Source organism: Oenanthe melanoleuca, chromosome 1A (genome assembly GCF_029582105.1).
Source record: "Oenanthe melanoleuca isolate GR-GAL-2019-014 chromosome 1A, OMel1.0, whole genome shotgun sequence".
Classification (NCBI taxonomy): domain Eukaryota; kingdom Metazoa; phylum Chordata; class Aves; order Passeriformes; family Muscicapidae; genus Oenanthe; species Oenanthe melanoleuca.
In genome coordinates, this window is record NC_079334.1 from 33,579,157 (window position 1) to 33,604,069 (window position 24,913).

Here is a 24,913-nt window from a genome sequence, read left to right on the forward strand (position 1 = left end):
GTGACCAGGGTGGTTCAGAACAATTAGTGGTTATGTGGTTAACACAAACCCATAAAACTCTTCTTTTCCTACATCGACCATGCAGGATCTCACGACAGTGATTGATCTGTTTTTCTGCAAAATTTCATGCATGAGTAAATGTTGGCATCATATTGTTTTTAGTTTGATACTGTCAATTTCTACTGCGATGCACTTTTACTGAAAAGAAAAATGTAATATTCTCTGTATGGACAGCAATGAAGACACTTTGTGTGGATTACCTGGGCCTCTTACCTGAGATGATTATAGCATTTATAAAAGTCTACCCCTGTGAAATGAAACTAAGTTGGATATAAGGCAGAAATGCTCACTGCACTAATTTCTTATACTTGTTAGAAGAACTGCAATATGAAAGAAAAAAAAAATTAAAAAGGAAGTCAAGTCATGTTTAGCTTCAGAGTATATAAGTTGGTCACTTACTGTTCACGATAGAGAATGTGTGCTTAACTCTCTTCTCCTGGTTTATTCAGGACTCCACACTTCTGTAAGAAAAACAAATACATGCATTTACCATCTATTTAAAATTAACTATCTAGTTTCATTTGTTCTACAAAAGTTTGCCATTTTCAAGTTTAGTTTTGGCTTACTCCATTATTTAAAACCCTAGGCTTTTGTGAAAGCACCCAGCAGAGAAAATTCACATCACCCCTTTTCCTTTAAAAACTGTTTCTAGTCTTAGATACTGCAATAGCAGCAGAGATGAAAAATCTACAGGTTCAGGGAACAAACCTCTCCTGAAATCTCAGACTAAAAGCTGGGCATCCTAATTTCATCTGGGCACCTGCAGGTCTCCCCAGTTCTGGGAAGGTGACAGGCTTTCACATTTCTGAGGCTGGCAATCCTCTCGTCAAAATCAAATTCTCATGGTGTATTAGATCTTGGCTGCATTACCCCATTAGACTGAGGAGTCAAGGAAGAAAGAACATATGCCTCCAATGACAGCCACAGCCTCCCTCACCATTCTGGAGGAGAGTGGAACATGCTGCAGAGGGGTGTTTGATGCCTCACTCCTGCTGTTTCATACAGGAAATTTGTATGGTAGGAACTGAACACAGCACACCAGCTGCTTTAGCCTTTCTTGGCTAGTTTACAGGCATCACAACAGAGGTGAGTTTCAACACAGGATTTGAAGGAACACAGCATACTGCCTCTGCAGATTTTACTGTTAACAATTTTCATTAATAAAGGCTGCTTGAGAGAAGGGAGAAAATTTGGACTGCTGGGCAATAAGGGTTACAGTAAGTGCAACATTAGGTGTGAAAGGGCAAGCACAATCTAGCTGTGAAGGCATTAATTGTGAAGATGACTAATTTGGATGCAGTTAAAAAAACTGAGCCAAATACATAGTTACCAAGATAGACAAATGCATTTTTAATTTCACATCAACTAGGAAATGAAAATGTTGTTATCTGAAACTGTCACACTACAGCACACCAACACTTACACCAGCCTTTAAAAAAGGCAAATCATGATTCCATCCACCATCTCACTCTAATCAGCAAACCATCTTTCATAACTCAAATAATACAGGGCTCAAACTATAATTAATTATAAAATCTAATTTCCCTTTCTATTTCAGTAAGAAATTAAAATTTCTTTCTCTATCATTCTGTCAATATTTATGACATACCAGAAATCACTCATTTGCATATGAGTCTACTGGAGAAACCTGTTAAGTAACAATTAAGAACTGTTTGGAGCTAAAGGCTATATAATACATTATTCAGAAGTATCTAATACTATAATGTTATTAAGTTTTAAACTTTTTTGAACCATAGGGATCAGCTCTTCTATCTAGCATAGAGCCCATTTAATTATGCCCTAGACATCAGTGAGGAGCTGAAAACTTAAAATGACGCATGGTTAGCTGGACAACAATTTGAAATCTATTCTAAAGGGTTTAGAATAATTCAGATGCTGGTGTAAAACATAACTAATTTAATTCCCAGAGTTTGTAACTCATATCAAATATCAACTCATGTTGACAGTCTCAACAGACCTTACCTTGCTTGGTGCTCTGTATTAGCTGTATAAAATGTTCTGGTACAGACCATGACAGACCTAATCTGCATTACTGTACTCAAATATCTCTTGAACTGGTTCAACCAAAACTTTGCCTCTTGCTGTCAAGTCAAGTCTTCCCAAACAGAGGGATTTGAAATTCAAAAACACTCAGAAAGAGGGTTCAATAAAAGAACCTCTAATCTTCACCTTCTCCTGGGGTTGAGAGACAGGGTTTTGGTTCAGGGCCCTGTGTAAATCTTGCATTTGAGCAGAGGTAGCTGTAAAAGCCTCAGAGAAATTAACACCCAGAGTCACACCTGCTCTGTGGTACACTGTCTCAATCTTCCCCTGTTTCTCTAAGCTGTCTGTGTCAAGCTGTGTCATATTATTACTGAGCCTTTCCAGAGGCTCACTACCTCCTTCTGCTGCAATGACAGAAATTGGAAAGGAAAGACAAAAGTTTATTACAGTATTAATTGTAAATAACCGAATAAAAATATAGGTTTGCATTACAGAAGCAAATTTAAGCGAAAGTATGAGCAAGTGCAGTGCTGAATTGAGTGCAAACAGAGACAGCCTGCCTGCTCCCTTGAAGCTCACGGACTGAGTTTCCAAAAGAGATGAAAAATGAAATGCACATCTGGAATAAAGAAGTAAAAAACAATCAGTAAAACTCAACAGTTGTCCAGGAAACTAAATACCATCACTCTTTGGAAGGATTTGCAGAGCTAAAATATAAGGAGATAAATTGGAAAGATTTGCATTTCTAGAGGAGGATTAAAACATTACAAAAGAAACTCAACTGTGCTTCCATCACTTACTATTAAACACAAACAAGATTCGTTGGAAGATTAATTCATTCACCCTTGGTTATGGACTCCTGTGGGTCTTCAGGGCAGGAGATCCCCTGCAGTGACAACTGTATTTTCAGAGCTACAAATAGCAGCTGTCATAGCACTAGTATCTTCCAAGGCTCCAGTTTAATTTCAATAATATTTGCAAGGGAAGATGTTTCCTAATGAAACCACTGGAAATATCAACAGAAACACATATTGACATGTACTCCACCTTGCAATATGTCTTTGAAGTGTAATGTATATTTAACAAACTTTATCTATAGAACATACTTTAAGGCATTTAATTTCAGGGTAAGTAGTCAATGAAATGATCTGCAACTTTTGCTTCAGTTAGCATACAGATATGCAAAAGTAAGCAAAACAAAGCCTTTTTTCATTAATTCTACATTCTATGATCCCAGGAACATTTATGGCAGCCAATTATGGAAATAGTCCCTTAAACTGGAGCAGGACTTGAACTCTAAAACAAAACCAGTTTAGTCAATAACACTGAATTTAAGATTATACATGCATATATGCATGCTCATGAAATGAAATGCTACTTCAGTGCTAAGAAGGGAGTCTGCAATTTTTCACAGGAAGCTCTTGTTTAACTCATACAGAAACAGAGTGTATTTACATTTATTACAGGTGACAAAGAACATTTTTAGCATCACAGAATCATGGCAAAAGTAAGCCCCTTTTATTAGATGTTTCACTTTTCATTGTGAATTGTGATACAATAGATGAAAGGGAAGTTGCATGGTAATTAAAAGATTTCTCAAGATATCTCAGGCCATCTGCAGTTTCTTTATTCCATTACTATTTTTAAAGCCAGGAACAGCTATGTGATCTTTTACAAACTCCATGAAAACTAATTTTTATCTGTTTTGGATTATGGCCTAAACATTCATTAGTACAGCATATGGCTGTTATTTGAGTGTTCTCCTCCTCTCTCTTCCTTCAAACACTGAGGAATAATTTTGCAAACTGAATCTCTGTACTCTGGAGTAATAAAGAGCTGCTAATATATCATCATTACAGCTCAGTGACAGTTCCAGAGCACAACTGGTCAACATTTTTGTCATGAAGGAATAGGAGCTCTAGAAATCAGTTTCAAGAGGGTTTTGGTTTTGACAGAATTCAAACTTAGCCCAGGTTTGCTCACTCTATTGATTGACCTGAGGACATCCACTGATGTGGTGTATCTGGGAGGTCTGGAATAAACCATTTTGAAATTTCATGTGTCAAAATGAAAAAATATAAACTAAACCTCAAACAAAAAGCAGCTTGTGTTTAGCCTACTGAATTTAGCAGCACATCCTCAAAACACAAGCCCAGGAGTCTTAGAAGTGAAAATGGGTATTTTCATGGGTATTCAAATTTTATACTCTGCTTTAGAATTATTTATGAGAGAAAATCAGATTAATTGAAAGTGGAGGAGTCCATTATGAATAGACTGACATCCTGTAAAACACAGAACTGACGTCTGGAAAAATGAGGCTAGCATTTGATTATGAAGTTTAAATTAGCTAATAACCAGTACAGAGTCTGGATAATTTCCAGTTGCATAATGTGCAACAAATTAAATGTATTTTGAAAAAAATGCAGTTGTGGGCATTTATTAATCGTTTCACATATTGAAAAAGAAGTTGTCATACATTATGAACTTTACAGTCTTAATCATGTGTATATTCCACTGTTTTATGGACTTAATTTGCTCAGCATCAACTTTTAGTGTGAGTAACATTGATTTTGTCGAAACCTCAAATAAGTCACAGAACAGATCTGAGGATTACTTCAGAAGGGATTTAAAGCACACACTGTGAATCTCTATACAACCACCACTTAAAACACTATCTGTTCAGGCCCAGATGGATTGCTATGGCAACAGAATCCCAAATACCAGGTTTGTAACTAACAAAAATTTAAATTATTGATGAACTCAGAGTTTTCTCTCTTGGACACCCTCCTATTCAAATACCAAGCCGTATGGTTAGAATACACAGAAACGGTTGATATGCAATTTCCCTAGCCCAGTGAGCACTAATCCCAAAGGATTTCATTAAATCTTCTGGCTTAAATTTTTATTCTTGGAACAGCAGTCAGCAAGCAGGGATTACATTAAAACAGGCACTATTGAGGTCATTACTGACTGAATTCAAGCCTGTAATATAACAAAACAGGAACTAATTTTAAATATACCTCAACACACAATCTTCCCTTCCCCCTCCAAAAATAGCACTGCTCTAAGTTACTATATATTTGATGACAGCCCTTTTTCCACTCACACCATCACCTTTCCTCCTTCCCTATAGGCAATGACAGAACAGTACAAAAGAGTCAAAAAAAAAAGACAGATCATTTGATAAAGAGGTGAACATCTCATGGTAGAGGTGACTGTGCATAAACAACTGAGTTGCAGAACAATGAATGTCAGGAGGCTCTGCAGCCCTTGATATTTTGTAAATCAAAATCAAGAATAAAAACTTCTCTAGCAAATGAGCAAACCAGAAGAGAAAAAGTACTTATTGGCTTTTTTATTGCAAATTTCATGAACAGTCTGATAAGGGAACAAATAGTGGTAGGAAAGCCAAGCACTGCTGGAAAGCCTCTCACACTTTATACAGAATGTGATTAACACAGTGAGTGTTGGACAAAAATAGACCCATCAGTTCTCAAATAGCTTGTTTTAAAATAAACTGTGGCTTTAAAAAACCCTAACAATTCTCAGGTGTGTGCCTGCCATTAGCTGTCACTGTATACAGAAGAGAAATGACAAACTTCTGACTGAAAGAGTTTGTTACCAGATCAAATGTCCACCCAAAACTAGAAAGAAAAACCAGGACAGAGAGAAATTTGTGGAGATGGGTAAACATGGAGGGATGTTTTTGCTAATAGAAAGGAGAAAATTATTGAAACAGAAAAGGAAAGATAAAACCAAGGCATAGTCATTTACTAAGACGAGAGAGAAATTTAGAACAACAGAATGAGAAGAAGATAGTGGTTGTACCACACACTTCTTGATGGGGCAGGAGAAATTCTCCCTTTCTCATTCATACAGATGAGCATTTATTCAACACAGTATGTAAAGACAGAGGGCCTATTTAGGAAAGCTGTCATTTGAACAGCCATTTAAGTTTACAGATATTAACTAAAACTGCAAGCCTTTATCAGGTCTCAACATACAATGTTTAAGTACTTCAGAATACAGTTTACCAGAATGCATGTGCAGCAACACTATGGACACTAGAGACAAGATGAGTATTTAGTCCCTGCTTTTCTCTTTCCATTGAGTCTGTGGCTTGGTCATTCCCACCCTGTGACCCAAATGTTTTAAAGGTGAACAGTTTTCAGCTCTACAGGTTTCTCTGCTTAGCTAAGGACTCTGCTCATTGTGGAATCTGTCTCTGGGAATCCCTTTTACAATACTAGCGATGAAGCTGCTTTTCAGCCTCTGTTCACTTGTATTGAGCTACCTGCCACCTAAAGTTCAAAGATCCTCCCTTGTAACCTCCTCAGAATTTTGCAGAATTTAGCAGAACCAAGTGCTTCAACTCCTGACTAGCTTTTTTTTTGTTGTTTTCTTGTTTCTTGTTATTTTTTCTTATTACCATACACTTCCATCAGATATGCTGTGTTTCTGTTCCACACAACTCATACACAGGCAAGAGCAGCTCCTAACCCTCAGTAAGTGCCAGCTGATCCTCAGAGGCCCCTGCATTTCTCTCCCAGTTGCATGATGCTTCTCCCATTCTCAGACTCTTTCTCTTACCAGTACTGCCTGGAACATACCTTGTTACCCTCTTTGGTTCTCAGTCCTGGTGGATTCAGATCTCTTGTTACCAATCAAAAGCCTTTTCCAGCTTCTGCTGTACCCTTACACTTTGCTTAGAAGAACCATCCATTCTCCACACCTCAGTCAGCATTATAACTTCATAACCAATAAACAATCATATGAATCAGCAGGCACTAAAATATTATCTTTTCAAGAAAGAAAACCTATTAAAATTGTGATGATACAGCCAGAGACAATACAGTCACAAATGGGTTATCTGAATAATCTTGAGAAGTTTTAAGAATCCTATGTGGCCAAAGGAGTATCAGAATTTGGGGCAATAGCATTTCCTCCCTCCAGTAGCTATCCAGCACAATATATGTCTCTTCTACTAACACTGTGAAGCTACTGTAGTCCTGCTATATAAATGGGATGGCACATGTGGCAGAAATACAGATGCATATCAAATGTGGTAGAGACTTCCAGGAAATCTTTGCATATGACAGACCATTAAAGTAGATAATGTAGGGACACTTGATGCTGTATCTGCCATGTAGTAACTGTGGAGCTGCTCTGCTAGGAATCTTCCCAGTGCATAGCTTGCCATTCCTGCTTTGTGATTGCTGGGTATGTCTCAGCCATTTTCTTAGACAAGAGTAGAATTTTCAAGCTGAACACGAAACTTTTATTTTCCAGTTGAAAATATGAGCACGTGAGAATCCTAACATTTGCTAAAAATAAAAAGCCATAAAAACTTCATACATCCAAGTGAAACTTCATTTTCCTACGTGAAAGTTTTCAAGACTTCAGCTAAAACAACCAGCACTCATAACATGGCACTCCATCGACTTTAATTCCAAGTATTTTAAGGCTTTTCTAGACAATAATATATAGAGATACAATTATTCTCTGAGACATTTTAGAAAAAAAGAAACACAGTTCTCCATAAGTTGCTTCATAAGTAGGCATCTTATATTATATGAAATGATAAGAAAATAGTTCCTAGCAAAATTGATTCCAGATGTCATATTTAAGTTGCTTGTTACAGCTATAGACTAGACTTATTTAGAAGCACAATGGAGGTTTGCAATCTCCTAAATCCTTCCTAGAAAGATAACATATCTTTATATTAGTAGATACACACTCAGCTGCATTGCAGTGTTTGGAGATTCAAAATCTAATTGCTTTTATCACAGGACCAAAGAACCTGCTGCAGTATCCACTGCAGGAAGTGATTATATGTTACATAATGCAGCTGATCTTTTTGTTCTGGTGTGAGAGGTTGTATTAATTTATTTATTTATTTCTGTATTTAGCTATCAATTCTGCTTCAGGAAAATGTACTAATATGGGTCAGCAATTCACTCATAAAATCCGATAGTGAGTGCAAACATATCAGCAAATTAAGTGACACAATCTATGGGTGAGTTGTTCCAATACCCTTTCTATATTATCCTAGAGAGATCTACAGTGACAACACCTCCAGTATTTCCTGGCCATTTAAATGCATCCCTTCAAAGAGAACTTTCTAGACAAAGAGAAAATTCTAAGCAGAATAATTTTGTGGTTCATCTGGATATGTACACAAAATGTATAGAGATGATAATATACCACTGGTACAATGTCAGCCCACATTTTCTCTACCATACAGAAAGTTTTATTCACACTGTTGTTTTCTCCTAATGGAAATTACAGAAAAAAAAAAAAAAAATTAAAGTCCACCAAGTCTAAATACAGGCAAAATCAAGCTACTGCCTACCCCCTCCTGTACTAATCCAAGAAGTAATGGACTACATGATGCTCAGATTTCTGGTAAGCAGCAAAACAAATCCTATAAAGACAGTCACATCACTTTCTAAAGCTGGTACCCTTGATTTCTCACATTAATTTTAATGTTGTTTGTTCTGCACCCACCATGCAACAAGCCCTTTTGCTCCACAGCAACCGCTCTCTGCTCCCTTTCACCTTTTTATAATTATCTTGGTGCTTCATGTCCCAAGACTACTATTTTTAACCTTCATGTGCAATTTCACTACACCTACAATTATAGTTGGTTCTCTATTTCACTGAACTACACTTTGAACTACTAAGAGAATGAAAAGACACCAACTTAAATGAATATATTTTTTTTTAATAACAAGAATAGATGATATTTTGTACCTTTCTGTCATCAACAAGAGTAAAGCATGAAACCCTCAAAATTAATAATGAAACTGGACAGCACTGACCCCTAGCACTGGTACTAGACTTTATTAATAACAGGATCCTTAAATAAAGTAAGCATACATAAAGATTTTAAATGTTTCTTTTCAGTCACAATACATACTATTTCATTACCAAAGAATGTTTCTAATCATTCTACTATGTTTAGCATTAAAATAAGTTCATCATAACACTGTAAGAGCAAGCAGTTATACCAACATTGGTGGAAATACTTTACAACCTTATGGATAGATGGTTAGGACGACAAAATCATGAGCAATTAGCTAAAATTAAAAAAAAAATGTTTTAAGCCTTCTAATTGTTTATGTTAAAAATAACTGGTGTTTCTGTCTTTGAAATATATATGACAAGAATGGATTACTATTATGAGACTGTTGTATAAACATCACAAAGCCTGTTGGAAAAACAAATTCGTCTTATACGATGTTCTCTGTCTTCCTCAGCATGTAAGATTCCTAGACCTCCTTAGAGTCATTAAAAATCCCAAACTTGAGCAATCATTTAAAATTGTGTCCTTTTCATTTAGTACTTGGTACTTATTTAGTACTTTAGAACATTTTTTTCTCAGTGACTGTGTTTACAGGGCTGTCTTTCTGGAAGGAGCTGCACATACCACTACTAAGAGATGCACTGACCACTGTTACTGGTCCTCAAACACTAGCAACAGGTTCACCAGACACTAGATCTTTCTGGTTCTTCAGCATTTTTACACCTAGACACACAGGCCAATAAATAAACTAAAGCAAACAAAAGAATAGTGGACAGATGCACAGCATGGCCAAGGGCAATGCAAACTGGAGTTTCTTCTCAGGTTACAACTTGCTGAAGAAAGGTCACCTAAATGACAAGAGTGAGCCCTGAGTGGCATGTAACAACAGCCTGTGGAAAGTAGGAGGTGGGAATGCAAGCAGCTGCAGCTGCAAGCACTACCTTCATTCTCAGAAGCTGCACAGTCAACTCAGCAGCAACTGCACAGTTCAGCAGGAATGTCTCATACCCCCGAGATAAATGGTTATCAGTCAGCCTGGCTGGCTGTGCAAGGGAGAGAATCTGCTCATCAGAGCTCTTAACCAAGCACAGGTGTCTCAGTGTAGTGTCTAAGCCACGCTACTTTCCATAGTTAGTGGTGCACAGTAACATCCTACCTGACCACCTGGGCTTCCTTCCCTGGTCAACTAATAACGTTGGGCTGGTATCTACTGTAAAGTTCATCTCCACACTTACAGAAGTACAGTGAAAGTCTTAACTAGCCTATAGCTGCTGGTATCTGGGTCTAAATTCATTATTATATAAAATCATCTACAATTTCTGTATCTTAAAGCATTTCTTTACACAATATGTGCACGTGCCTGACAAATGAATCTCATGTTGCAATACTAAAGATGAACTGAAGTATCATGACTTTTTTCATCTTGAAACTACAAGCAGAAACCTACGGACTGGGGAATTGAGGCAGACCTTTTAATCACAGGTGCCACTCTGGGCTGTGACAGAAGAGCTTAACTGCCAATCCTTGCAGATTACATGCAAAGATATTAATAAAAAAATCGGGATAAAAGACAAGTGGTGGTTTTGCAAGTCTACATAACTAAAAAAAGAGAAGCATCAAGTCCACATTCAGCAAATCTGATAGCCTAATCAAAAAGTAGCACGTCAGAGAGTGCAGTGTTGATGTGCAGATGGCTAGGAACATTAAAAGAGGTAGTTATCATTATTGTTCCTTACGTATTTGAGTGAAGAAAAGACATCATGATATTGTATTTGCCTATAAAATCAACTTCCTCAGCCAGACATTGCCAGAAGGAATCTAATAGAAATGTCTATTCAGTGAAAATCAAATAATTACCTTGTAATTACCATCTCATGTGTCACATTTAATGTTAGCATCTCTGAATCAAGGAAAATTCAGAAAAGATCTATTTGAAATCCTTAAAAAAAACCATATGGGCAAATATTTTAATTGGGCTACTTTTGCTAATGAAGCTAAGTATTCCACATAGCAATATTTCTCCCTCTTTGTAGAGCCAAATGTTAACATAAACCACCCTTTAATTTAATCTTCCTATCCATCATGAGGAAATTTGTTTAATTTTTGATTATTAGATTCTCTGAAATACAGCTTATCTGGCCCAAACTTCAGCCACTTCATAAAAACTACTGATTTGCACTCAAATAGCACACTGGAGAAGTCAGAAGGGAAAAGCCATTTGTTCTGTCTCAACTGATGTATAGCGTAATTTTCCGAGATTCTTTCATTGCAATTTGCAAACACATTAGCTAAGTCTATGAAACAAAAGCAATCTGTACTACCCATGGCCCAGAAAAAGCACAAGCAGAAAGTTAGAAAACATAACAAATGTCTGAATCATCTTGAGGCAGGAACATACTACCTCAACACAAAGCATCATTATACAAAATGTGCCTCATCTATTTTTCTGACAAAGGAAGCCTGGCCACTGAACACCTAATACTGAATACAGCCTTAAAACAGGCTGCATTAAACTTTAAAGAAGGGGCCTAGAGAAGGCAAACTTACCCTAGACTAACTCAGGGTAGCAACACTGCAGTTGGGTTATGAGACTTCCAGCCCCTTTGTCCAGTCCCTGCAGTTCCACCCTCAATTCTACAGTCACTCTAACCACTCTGCAGTCACTCATCCCAAAAGAGGAAAGCTGGAAAGCTACTTAACATTGACACTGAAGTTCTCTGCTGAATAATCCAATGCAGAATCTAGCAGATGCCACTGAACACATTTTAATACTGTTACTTTTTAAACAAAGCAGATGTAAGGGAATACTGTGGGCAGGAAGCAGAACGTAAGTGCAGCTTTGATAAACAGCCAGATGAGAGAATAACTGCATTCACGGATAGGAAGGGACAGCATAACACACACTGACACACAGAATGATTGTTACAGCATCTCTCAGCATGGATTTGAAACAAATCAGGAAAACACCACATGATGTATCTAAAACTTCATTTCAGCATCTAGGAAAAAAGAAATATCTGTTAAACATCATCTCGTTCAAGGAAATCCTTAATATGAGTTTCTGTAAAAAGGGAATTTGAAATTGCCCGTCAACAAATCAGCAGATGCCCTTTCTGAAGCTGACAGGTGCTTTTTGACATTATTGTAATGACCATAAATACTTCATTGCACAGGGTAGAATCAATTGCTTTAATCAATTTCTACTATCACTTATGAAGTATGCAGACAATTTTCTAAAGTATGCTTTGCAGTGACATAAAATATGCAAGTTCAGCATACTCAGGCAAAGCTGACTGTCAACATATTTTCCTTTTGACAAAAATCAGCATTTTGCCTATAAGGTTACAGCCCTATCTCAAGAATAACTGAAGAAAGGGCTCTTAGGCAAAATTGATTCTCCTAAAATACAGTAACACAATCCACAGCAGTGTCAGTCTTCAGCAAAGTTCTATGATACATAGAGATTTCAGGATGCAATGTGAAATGCTGCTTTATGAACAGAACAACCTGACAGCTTAAAGCAGGAACATCATGGATTCATTCAGGTACATCAATAAATCCAACATCTCTGTCAACTATTTTCTTTCTAAAAGTTCTCTGTTCATATTTCAGAAAATTCAGGAGATTAGACAACAGTAAGAGTAGGAGAAAGGAGAAAATAACAAAGAAATCAAATATCTCCTCCTCTGGCCCTGGTTTCATTTGTTCATGCCTGATACACTTTCTCTTCTTCTTCTCCAACTTTCTCCTTAAACTAAAACAGGCATCTAACAGAGCTGATAGCTGCCATTCTTAGCACTTAAATAGTTCCTTTGAGCACACGGTAAGAAACTGTCTTAAAGTGCTTTTATTCTGAATCTTGCTATACTTATAAAGAATAAGTAAAAAAAGAAGCTGAGAGATTACATTACCCTAACTGCAAAGCAATTCTTGCTTGACAAAAAAATCCAGATCTACTTGCCCTGTAATTTGTCTAGTGCTCTCTCAAAAATGTGAGTTTGCAATGAGATACAAAACCAGAAACAGACCAGAGTGAATTTTGGTGTTAGAGCTGCCATCTTCCCAGCCCATTAAAGATAGTATCCTTATCTTAGCTTGTTGAAAAATCTATCTGATTTCATTTTTAGTTTTGCAAATATGAATTGGAAATCATTGGAAGTCATCACTGAACATGTTAAGAAAAGCAAAGAGGAGTCTTGAAAGGTAGATTTTGAAAAAATGTGGCAAGCAGACAGATACTATTTGAAAAAAACAAAACAAAAGAGTGGAAGAAAGTGGGAAGTATCTGAAAGATTGAAGACTTGATAATATTTGTCACTGTAGACAAGCATAACAGGACAGAACAGGGAAAGAAACAGTGGCTTGATATCAAAACCACCTTGTTTTGCTCTAAAATATTTTAAGGGAAATGGTAAAGTTCAGCTATGTTTGAAACTCAAACCTTGACCAGGAAAAGCACAATAAAGTGGGAGCTGAAAGCATCTTACAGGAGTTGAGCTGAGGACTACTTGAACTGACTACTTATTTTCTTCTTTCCACCTTACCCCTCAGTGAACACCATGCTATTATTGTGGAGGTGAGTGGAATTAGTGGAGCTAATCCAGGGTTAGAAGGCAAGAACTCTAGAGATGTAATCCTGGATTGGTCTCTTGACTTGCTCTGGCACCATGTTTACGTCACTGTTCAGTTTCTCCACTACTAAAGCAGATACAGTAATATACAACTCATGAAGGACCTTGCAGGATTAAGTGTGCAGTGTCTTGCAGGAAAGCTGCCAAATTTAAGTTTCCTGCAGCACTTAAATGGACCAGCCTATAGGGACTGGGCCTTAACTTATGTCTATAAAGAAGTTAACTGCAGTAGGAGAGAATCAAGACAGCCCTGAGTGTTTTTTTAAATTAAACCTTTGCATTACTAAACCGTTTGCCACAGGGAAAGAATGTCTGCACTTCTGGGACTTTGCTGGATTTCCAGATTTATACCACAGGACAGCTGAAGTTTTCCTTTGGCCCTAACACCTTAAGATTGTTTTTCTAAGGCATTATACACAGAAAAAAAGTACCACTCTCTAAATATCCTTCACCATTTTGTTTGAAAAAGTCTTTGAAACTACAAGTGCCTCTTAATATTCATCTGTAGAGGGCTCATCACATTTGACTCTGTGGGCAAGGCAGTATTACAAAGAAACAACATGTCTCATAATACATTTAATGTGGTTCAGTTGCTGCTGCTAATAACACTACATTTATCCTACTAAATCCCAAAGTATTATCTTTTCACATGCATAGGAATTACTCAGCCAAAACTGAAATATGCTCCTAAATGGAGCAGTTTAAACAATGATGAAGGGCTGAAGGACTGCAAGACTGTTAACAGTATTTTCTGGATTGTTTAAATGTAATAAAGTACATTCAGCAACAATTCTAAATTCTTCATTGTTCCATGTTTCACTCTCACAATGCATTTCTTTTTGCTTTTTTTTTTTTCTTGTTGCACTCATTGTGTTACATAATTAAAATACCAAGATAAGGAATTTTTTGTAGTCCTAAATGAAATCACACTACCTTATGTAAGGGCACTTACCTGTATTTGTAGGCATGTATGCCTTTGTCAAGCTGTATATATACTCCCTCCTTATTTACCCAGCTTCCCTAAAAAATCAAGGTCCAACTCTACTGCATATTCTTACTTATTTCTTAGTTCTGCACTTATTTGAGAAATTTTGGTTATTCTTTGTTTGGATAACAAGGAGCAGTTATACCAACATGGGCATAAAACTGAATATGTGAACAAACAATACATTAAAAATGTAATTATTTTAGTTCCTGAATATATACAAACATATAGCATTTAAAATACGATGTCATGTGACACTACATAAAAAAATATATATTATCAAAGAATCACCTATAATGGATCACCCATATGTAAGATAATGGGCTAGAGAGTGTTGAATTACACAAGGGAGATGTGAGATGATCCCAATTTAGATGCCTCCCTGGTAGCAGTAAAGAGATTTATAACAGTCTGTGCAAAAGCAGGGAGGCCTCTGACATGAAGATTTTCAAAAACCTTCAGTTAGATCAGTGTACCACTCTGAAATAACAACAAACTTTACAGAATTTACTGCACAAGAATAACAAAAGGAAGATGGTGCACTCCAGACTGGAGACAGCACACAGAGACTGAGTTAGACATACTCTTCAACAGGTTTCTATGCTTCTATTATGCACAGACGCCTTCTGAAGTCTTAAAAAAGTGACTAAAATGGATATTGAAAGATACTGTAATTGATAGTGATAATTACCTTGGTAGGAGGCAAAAGGCTATGCTGCAGCAGTACACGAATATCTCTTTTGCAAGTCTGCTAAGAATATTGATTTGGCATATTCTGTACATAGGCCTGCTTATTAAATCCAGCACTTTACTTACACTAGTCTTCAAAACATCAATAGAAAACCTGGTGTCCAAGTCTTCTGATTTTACACAGTACAGATAATATCTTCCAGTTCTTTTCCACTCAGAATGAAATGGCCAACTCATTTCATAGGAGCCAGAAGCCAAAAGAATTATCAGCTGTCAGTTACTGACTAGACATCAAAAGTATATTTGGTGGCAATACTATGCACAGAAACATGAGTTAGATCTACTCAACCTTGGATACCACATAGCACAGTTTTCTGCATGAAGACAGAAGATAAAAAAGGCAAGACAAAACAGAGCTGGGCTCACCTGGACCAAGAACCTTGAAGGAAGGTTTTCAACGTCTCTGGGCCCCAGGGATAATGCTGAGCTGGCCAGATTGCTGGCTTTAGCTGGTCCTCAATACAGGCTGAAGACTGACCTGGCCTGAAATTTTTAGTGGAGCATGGAAAACAACTTCTCCCTGAGAACTCCAGCAGTAGGACTACTACAAAATTAGAGGATCTGATTTGGGGACAATTAAATTCATCTTCCTGCTTTAGTTCAGCTACCTTCTTTAAAGCAAAGCCAAGATTCTGTATAGTTTTACAATTTCCTTCATAACCAAACCTAAGGCATCAATACTGCTTTGAAATGACAAGGAATGAAATGAGAAAGTCCCAGGACTTCCAACACTTACTGAGGAATTGTATCACAACATTAATTTCCCCAGCACATGGAAGATATCACCCTAGGCAACAACTTCAGTCCTTTGCAAACACAGACAACCCTGCAAAAATCCCTAGGCTGGAATGGCCTTGACTATTCTGCCAAAACAGCAAGTTGTAGAAGACATCCTACTACCCTGAAACATCCTGACATTTTTCACGCAAGGAGTCAAAATGTATCTAAATCTCCAAGTCAGTGGAAGGCTGTAGGAGAGCTCAAGAACATCCAAATGTCATTAGGCTTTGCAAAAACAAAAGAATTCATCAGTTGAAAATACCCAGAGCCTAACATGGTGGGGCAGGACTTTTTTACTTTTCTGTTTGTATTAGCTTTGCCCTTCTATAGCAATCATGCAGCTTTTGTGAGTTTTTATACAGTTTTAATGGGAAAACAGAGTGACCAGGTTGATTCACCATTTCAGTAAAAGCCAGTCTGTGCAGTTTTCATATACTGTAACACTGCATCCCAAAGCTTCCCTTAAGCCTCACATTGGCTCTCTTTGTTGCTTTCCCTATAGTACTCCTCCTTGTTTATAAGGAGCCAGTACATGAAATCTTTGGTTTATTAGATGTATGCTTGGCAAGTTGACTTCAATCACTACTCAGCTCTAAACATTTATGCTTCCCCCCAGATCAACAAATATCTATTCCCTTCATATTTAGCCCGTTTAACATGATCAGAAGCATTTTCCTGTGAGATGCTGGATTTCCTAAATAATAGCTATAGCTTGTAAAGAGGTAAAAGCACTCAGCAAGATGCTTAAACACACAACCACTTTTAGTAGTCAGGAAACCTTTGAGACTACTTCTGTACTTAAACATATGTTTGTGTAACTGAATCAATGAACAGTACTCACAGTCAGGCTAGAAGAGAGACAATGGTAAAATTTGGTGGAAAAGGCCCAGATGGTTTCTGACAATAAATCAACCATAAAAATACAGGATTTTAATTAAGCTTTGTTGTTTTACTCATGGATGCTTACAATTTTGAGTTTTGATGGCTGCATTTTAATTTGACTCTGTTGGTGGACGAAGTATGCTCTGAGACAGCTAATCTAGCTCAAGTATTACTTTCTTATACTATCTGACAGAGATATAACTCAAGAAAAACACATTAATTTTGGCACGTGTGTCTCATCATCTCGAAATTATTTCCACTCTCAGTATGGTAGTAAAAGCTAAACAAACAAATGCTAAAATCCCTACAATTCTAGCATGTGAGAGAAGCTGCATCTTCCACACAGACTGAACAACCTGTTGTTCACCTGCTCAGTATTGGTTGTGGTACCTCTTATGCTTACCATGTAGTTCCATTTTTAACTTTTGGCTACACTCCTTGATATCTCAAATTGAACAAAATGCTTCATCCATTTTTTGCTAAGTATTATATAAAGAAGTGCTTTTAGATTATTTTTGAGATTCTTTTTCTCTCTTTTCAAAATGTTAAAATTGTAAGAAGACATCTCCACTAGCATCTAACTCCAAAATTAAAAATGATACTATGTTGCCAAAATTTCCATTTTAAAATGTCCTGGAGCAATGAAACTTTCTATTTCAAAGAAAAAAATATATTATCTTTTGAAATAAAAAATAAATTGGGCATTTCTTGAAAAGTTTTTGTCTTTTACTTTCTCAAGGCAATTATAATTAAATTCAGGTGTATTTTTAAAATAAAATAAAATTACAGAGAATATTCCAATATCCTCAATTGCCCTGTATGGTCCTTTACCTCTAAATTATCTCTGGCTATAAGATATTATTATTTTTAAAAACTATTGATAGTTCTTTTTCATTGAAATTCACACCAGTACAAAAAAGTATCTGATGTATTAACAGGAAAGTACACAAGTTATAAAAGACAAATAAAAAATACTGATATAACACATTTGAGTCTTCTTATCTATGCTAAATATTTTATACAAGATGTATCTTACAGCTTCTTACACTTAAATTTGAACTGTCAAGAAAATGAGAGGACCTGTCAATCCTTTCTTTTGCATAGATGAACTCTAGTAGCCAAATTTACAGAACTGTGTAAAACTTCATTGCCATTGAATACCTTTTATCTCTCAAATGCTACCACTTTATGTTTGTCTTGGTGATTTGTAAAAGAGATGAAAAGAATTTTCATCTTTATTGTAGAATTCAAGATAGAAGCAGAGATTCCAAATGTGAAAGAAACTCACCCTCTATTCAAAGGAAGCTAATGAGAGTATCAAAATTCATTAAAACTCATTTCAAACTTAGCAGGATCAGATTTGGAAAATCAGTTATTTCAGGGAAAAAGGTTAGGCTGGTTCTGCTAACCAGTGATTTCTCATTCCTTTTAAGTAAAAAAGGACACTGTAATGAAAACTGTAAATATTCAAACACCTGAAAACACTTAAAGTTATTAATTCTGATATTCAATGGGGTCTTTTGGTGAGTTGTGAAAAATGATACTGGGGAAGAAAGCAATCTTTAATGATTTAAAAATTACTGCATTGACAACTAGAACATTTATTAAGAAAATTATGCATTTAATATAAAATGGCTCTTTTATGCCATTCATTCAGTGTGCCTCTTCCTATACCCCAGAAGTACATTTGCAATATTGACACTGATACCATGAGAATGTTTTTAAATGGAAATTTTAGAAAACTTACTGTGGCTTGAAAGCAGGCATAATTTTAGACAATCTAGCATGCTTTCATTGTCTATGGCTACCTACTGTATTAGTAGCACCATAACTCTTAAAAACCTGAGGAGTGCATTTAATCTTTTACCTGAAAAGTTATTGAAAGTAAGAATTGTCTTTTTGGTTTGGGTTTGCATGTTCTCCTTGTACAAGCACAGCTGATTAATAATGCTGAGTCTTAGTCACTGCTATAGCAAGAACACATTCTATGAGATAATAACCATCCTCCTCACTGCTATTAATTGTCCAAACTTCCATTTACTTGGCTCCTTAGCCTTGCAGATTATAGTCTCGTGGCAAAAAAAAAAAAAAAAAAAAAAAAAAGAAAAAAAAAAAGGAGAGATTTATGTTGTCTTTTAGCTATCAATTTACTTCATTTTCCAGAAATAGAACTTTGTACACATTGACATAGAAAAAATGATTTAAAAAAAAAAAATTTAGTTAATTTGGGTGATTTTTTAGAGTTATTTCTATTTTTATTTTATGTGAAAGGAAACACTTTTTAAATAGACGGGTTTATAGCACTGACAACACTGCTCAGGGACTGAAATGACATCTTGTACTCTGCAAAAACTAAATTGCCTGCTAGTTCTCTGATAGGTAAGTTTTTACAGAAGATTTATGTTTTGAGGTCAGGATGAAGCTGATGAATTTCATGAAATATGAGATTCCTTTTAAAACAATACAGAGCTATTTTCAGCTCAATGAACATATATTTTGCAATTCCTCCTCCTCCTCTATTCTTCTTCTGACCTCTAACCTCCAAATTCCATTTCCTATTTCTGTTCAGTCTGAATGCCCTTAGGTGAAAAACTGGGACCAAATCAATTTCTTTCAATACAAATCTGTTCTGTCCTCTTTCAGCTCAGTTCCTGTCCTGGCTAAGAAGCAATTATTTTCTGGGCATAATGAATATCACACCTTCAACTTGTATATGGTGTTTACTTCATCTCCACCTCTTCTCCTGTCATGTGATATAGCAACTTCTTCAAACAGGTCAACAAGGTTTTATGCTTCCCTTTGGTTCTTTTCTATCTCCTTCAAATCTTCACTTTCCTACTTCTATTTGCCTTCCTCCTCCTGGTTCTAAGTCAGTTCTTAAACTCTATTCCTTTTTCTATTCCATGACAATGCTAAAAAAAATGCAGTTCTTTTTGACTCTTCTGTCCAGTTTCCAACTCCTCCCCCAATATTTTCTTCAGCTTAATTCTCCTTGCTCTTTGACCTCCTGTTCTCTTCTGGTTTTCTGACTGTTTTCAAATACTAAGCAAGAATAATGCAACTTCTATACTCCCTTTCTCTTATGACTATATTACTGAATATATATCTTGGCTACTGCACTGTAAAAGTGTGGATGCTTCTCAGTTCAACATGAGACTTTTTGCCAGTGGCATCAACCTACAAAGTCAGAAGTGTTTGCAATTCAAACTTATTGTTATCCCTGCAAGTGCTTCAGTCCTTCATGCAGTAAGCACAAGTGATGACAAGTGATTTTGAATTTCTCAGAGTTTGGTAGAAATAGTTTTAAAATGGCTAATTTCAGAATATTAAGCATCCTTTTGCAACAGAAAATGAAATGCTGGTTTATATTCGGACATGGAAAAGAACATAACTCTGAAGCACTAGACCTTTTGAAAATCACAGGGAGTATATATTAATACATAGTTGGGGTTTTTTGAGTGGTTTTTTTTTTTTGTTTTGTTTTGTTTTGTTTTGTTTTGTTTTTGTTGGTTGGTTTTGTTTTTTTTTAAAATCAAGCAATAGATTTTAGTATGCATAACAAGTTTTTATCACCCTAATGACACAACTACCTGAAAGCATGAAATCCCTTTAGCAGACATGGTACTTTGAGACTGAAGTTGGTTGCTCCATGTAAATACTATCTATCTTGGAAACAAAGATTATAAACAACCTGCAATTTTGCAGGACCAGAGCATGCCAACAGGCTGTAGAGAATCCTACAAGAGGACGTGAGAGGCAGGACGGTGCATTTTTCAGTCTGAGAACATAGCTCCCTAATTAGAGGTCACGTTCTCATTATTCTGATCCTGTATAACAGTGACAAAACAAACATTTCTATCTCTTCTGTGACACATAGCATGTGGTAGGAAACCATGTCAAACTCAGCAAGATAGATATCTGGTTTTTGCTGGACCTTCAAAAGAAGTGAACAACCTAAAGTAGGCTGTACATCAACCAGTCTTTCACTGAGGGCCATGGTGGGATCATAATAAACCTCGTCTTAAAATCAAGCACAGTTCATATTCATTAGTCTCAAGCCATCCTGAAGTATCACTCAACTTTCTTTGCATAAGTTCAAGAATACTCAGACTTATATTCACTCTTGCTTCTCATCTAGGAGACTTACAGTATTCTTTCTCAACAATTTGCTTAATAAAAGGACAAGTTATGATTCTTGGGGTGTCCTGTGCAGGGCCAGGAGCGGGACTCAATGCTCCTGATGGGTTCCTTCCAACTCAGAATATTCTGTGATTTTATGACATGAATCAAGACTGTATTCAAAACATAAAAGTAAAGTAGCTTTTCCTAATAGTTTAGTCTATCTTCACAGACATGAATATAATGATTTTCATTTCCAAGGTTGCAAAAAATGATGGATTTTTACAGCAATGTTTTTATTGAAAAATATTGAAAGAAACAGTTTACTTGAGCTTACAGGTAAGAATGCAGAACTTGTAATACATAATCTCCAATTTTGTTAATGCTGGTTTCCAAAAAAATAAAAGCAAACTTTTGCTAGTCATTTTTGTACCTTTTAGTGAAGTTACATTCCAGCCCTGGATAATGTTTTGCTGTTATCTATATACTTAGCGTACAAAAAGAAAGCTTGACTAACGATGCCAAACACAGAAATTTTAATGTTTTTTTCAGGCCAGGATTCCAGTTCACTGCCATGAAAGAAGGAACAGAACAAAGTAAAGACAAGAATAGTTTCTTCCTAATTGGTAGTCTAAAGAAGTGCTGACTGCACTCCATCTCAGTATTACTTAATCCCTTTCAACTTGCTCTCTGTAGAGACAAGCAGTGAGAACAGATATCATAGTTTGATTCTGTACTGACTTCATGTAACTGTTTCTTACTGAGCTGGCAATAAAGAACAGGTCTTTATCTCGCTACTTTTTTATTTCTACAACTATCTACATTTCATAATTTGGGTTACTCTTATTGTTACAAAGTAGCACTACAGCAGAAATAATTAATCTCTTGCCATTAAAGGAAGAATTATTGGAAGGAACTGTCCCAGCAGTTTTAAGTATGAAAAATGTCTACGTCTCCCAAAAATGAAATCCTTTTCAACACACTTGGACTTAGCTGCTGTGGAAATTCTATCAACTGGAAACACCAAGAAGAGCTCCAGCACACAAATCTGTCAGAATGTCTTCCTTTAGCAATGCAATGCTACCCACTGGCATAAAGCAAATGAGTCACATCCTAGCCTTGTCTCTGGTTAAATTGATCTAGGTAGATTAAAATTACATGTTTGAAAATAACTCGAATTCATAAATAGGTAAATTAAAATGCTGTTAATTTACTTTGATGGAGAAGAACCTTGGAAATGTGTTTCATTTACATTCCAGGGCACAAACATTAATAATATCAAGGTCAATGAAGAAGAGCATTGACCTTCGAAGTAATTTGTTTTAGTTTTCAACTGTCAGATTCCATATGAGCTATGAATGTAGCATTCACTCTCTTGCCATGTAAACTGACATGGGATTTGTTTCACAAAATGACTTTTTTGCAGCAGCTCAGAGTGCAAGTGTCACTACAAAGTGAAGTGTGGAATTCTAAAGCAATTTTACAGTTATTCGTAGAAAATAATATTTTATTTATGCCGGTGTAGATAAGTTGCTAGTAAAATGAGCCACAGAAAAAGAAAAATATTTATACAAATAAAGAGAGTTAATCTTTCTGTATTCTTTACTACATTCTGTGTCTGCTGCAATGCAAGGAGAAAGTTGCCCAAGGAAAGGTATTTTGTTTGAGGTAGGCTTGGAGACAGCACTACAACATTGTGTAAGTATTCATCAGGTTGTTCATGCTAGATATAGGGCTTCTGTCAGACACTGGTAACATGCTTTGATTTACAATGTTTATGCTGATAAACTGTTACTTCAGGCTCCAGTAAGTCTTTTACCTATCCATCTAATGAACAACTGGACTTAAATTAGCTACTCATTTAACTGCAGTAATTTATCAGTTACCTTAAGGAGACTAGATTTTGTAGATCAGTAAGAAAAATAGGAAGCTCTTAGTCTAATATGTAGGTTACTCAATCAACATGCAGAATTCTTTGCAGACTCACATGGACAGGTTAAACAAATATTCAGGAAAGGTTTTGTCAAAGCTGCAAAGTCAAGAAGCTGAAATATTATTAGAAATATTGTACCCCTAGTTAATCTCCTAGAAAAGTTTTGCCCTCTAGTTAATCCATCTGTCACACTAAATTATTAATATGGCATCACAATCAAGAACATGAATGTTTTGGAGAATGAGTTTGCATAGTAAAAGCAGTTCATAAAAAGCAATTTTTTTTTTTTTTTTTTTTTTTTTAAGCTGGAAGATAAATATGTATCACAAACAGAGTTTGAAGTCTGAGCTGTTCAAAAGCTGCAGTGGATTTATCTCAATACAAAAACTGCTACTGTGAGCTGCAGCTAATACAGCTGAGAGAAAGCTGGTATTCCCCCTGTATGGATTTGGCAGAATTCTGCATCCACCTGGAAGCAGAGAGGAAAAAAGAAGCATTTTTACAGAAGTCATGGAGTGGACACTAAGAAAAAAAGAAACCATGGAGAGTCACAGTGTATCCCTATGCAGCTCTTCTGTTGGATGTTTCACATCACAAAAGCCTACCACCAAGTCTAACACCATGGAAATATCTGGCAAAACTGAAAGAAAAGAAAGTTAAAATTGAAGGAATGGAAATTCCATTAAGTCTGAGCTACAAAAGACACCATTTTTAATACAGATACCCAAAATTGTTTTATAAAAATTTTGAAAATATATTGTGAAACTCTAAGAAAGCAGAAAATTCAAAATTTTGTTTCCAAGATGCCTACAAGTTCTACATCAAATCTTATTTTTATGGTAAACTTGAAGGTATTATTCTACAAATTCCAAAAATGGGATGAATTTCAAAGCACTTGAATGAAACTGAATGAAGTTCAAAGAAAATGAAGGAAATAGCAAAAGGGTAGTTTTAATAGAATGTATTTCAATCAGACTTGAGGAACATTTCAAAATACAAATGAAAAAGTCCTTCTCAAGGGCCTTAATATTAGCTTATGAAAAAAGGTGCTAGAAGTTAAAATGCAAGAGAATGAGTGAAAACTATTTAGGGAGCAGGAAGAAACAACTCAGGAATTTAATGGTTAATGAAAACATGACACTAAATTGTTGAGGACAGAAGAGAAAAGTTAAAATGCAGACACGCACTACAAAGGGGAAGGAAATTTTCTGAAAACTGTAAGGGAAAGGCTGCATAGGAACTTTTTAACATTTTATATTTCTGAGAAAGGAGAGTCATTCAGTGGTTTTATTTTTCCTCAATGGAATTAATAAAATAAAAAAAAAAAAGAAAGCTCTTAGCCAACAACTTTGGCATCATCATGAATACTCATTCATTTTAGAAATGTATTTTTTACTAATAATGTATGAGTAGTCATAGGCTCATGTTCCTGTCACTGCTGTTATTGGCTGACATTTGAATTGTTTCTGAATTTGAAAAATGTACTTTACTTTAAAAGCAAGCCTAATATATCACAAAGTACAGTAAATGGAATTGCCAATTTGCACAGCATTATGATTATAGACACCACAAGAAATAGGTGAAGATTACATCTATTTAAATATGGACAATGCTGTTTAAAGGTCAATGGATGTTTTGTAGAAAAACACAAGACAAACAAATCTAAAATCCAAAACCTAATAACCCACTTTAAATCTCAGCTAAAAGTTTACCTTATTATCAGTGATGTACAGGTATTAGCACAGAGGTGCTGGATGATATGCATTACACGTTTGACACTGCTGTCACTCAAACTTGTGCAGTGACAAGAATACTTGAAGAGTATGGATTGTCAAAGAAAGAAGTTCACACTTCCTTATTTTATGTTTTAAATAAAATATCCTAAGTATTAAAAAATGGGAAAATAAGATATTAAAAATGCTGCTATTTCTCCTGTTCAAATTACTTTCCCATGAACCACATTA

General features: G+C 35.9%; 1 protein-coding gene across 3 annotated transcripts in view; it reads right to left on the reverse strand.

The window, feature by feature from the left end:
* The window catches only part of SYT1 (synaptotagmin 1), a 328,925-nt gene that overhangs the window by 210,577 nt on the left and 93,435 nt on the right, over positions 1–24,913 (reverse strand). For all 3 annotated transcript variants that reach the window (XM_056516347.1, XM_056516346.1, XM_056516345.1), the window contains one exon: positions 460–521. The gene's annotated coding sequence lies outside the window, so the exon portion shown is untranslated. The remainder of the gene's footprint in view (positions 1–459; positions 522–24,913) is intronic.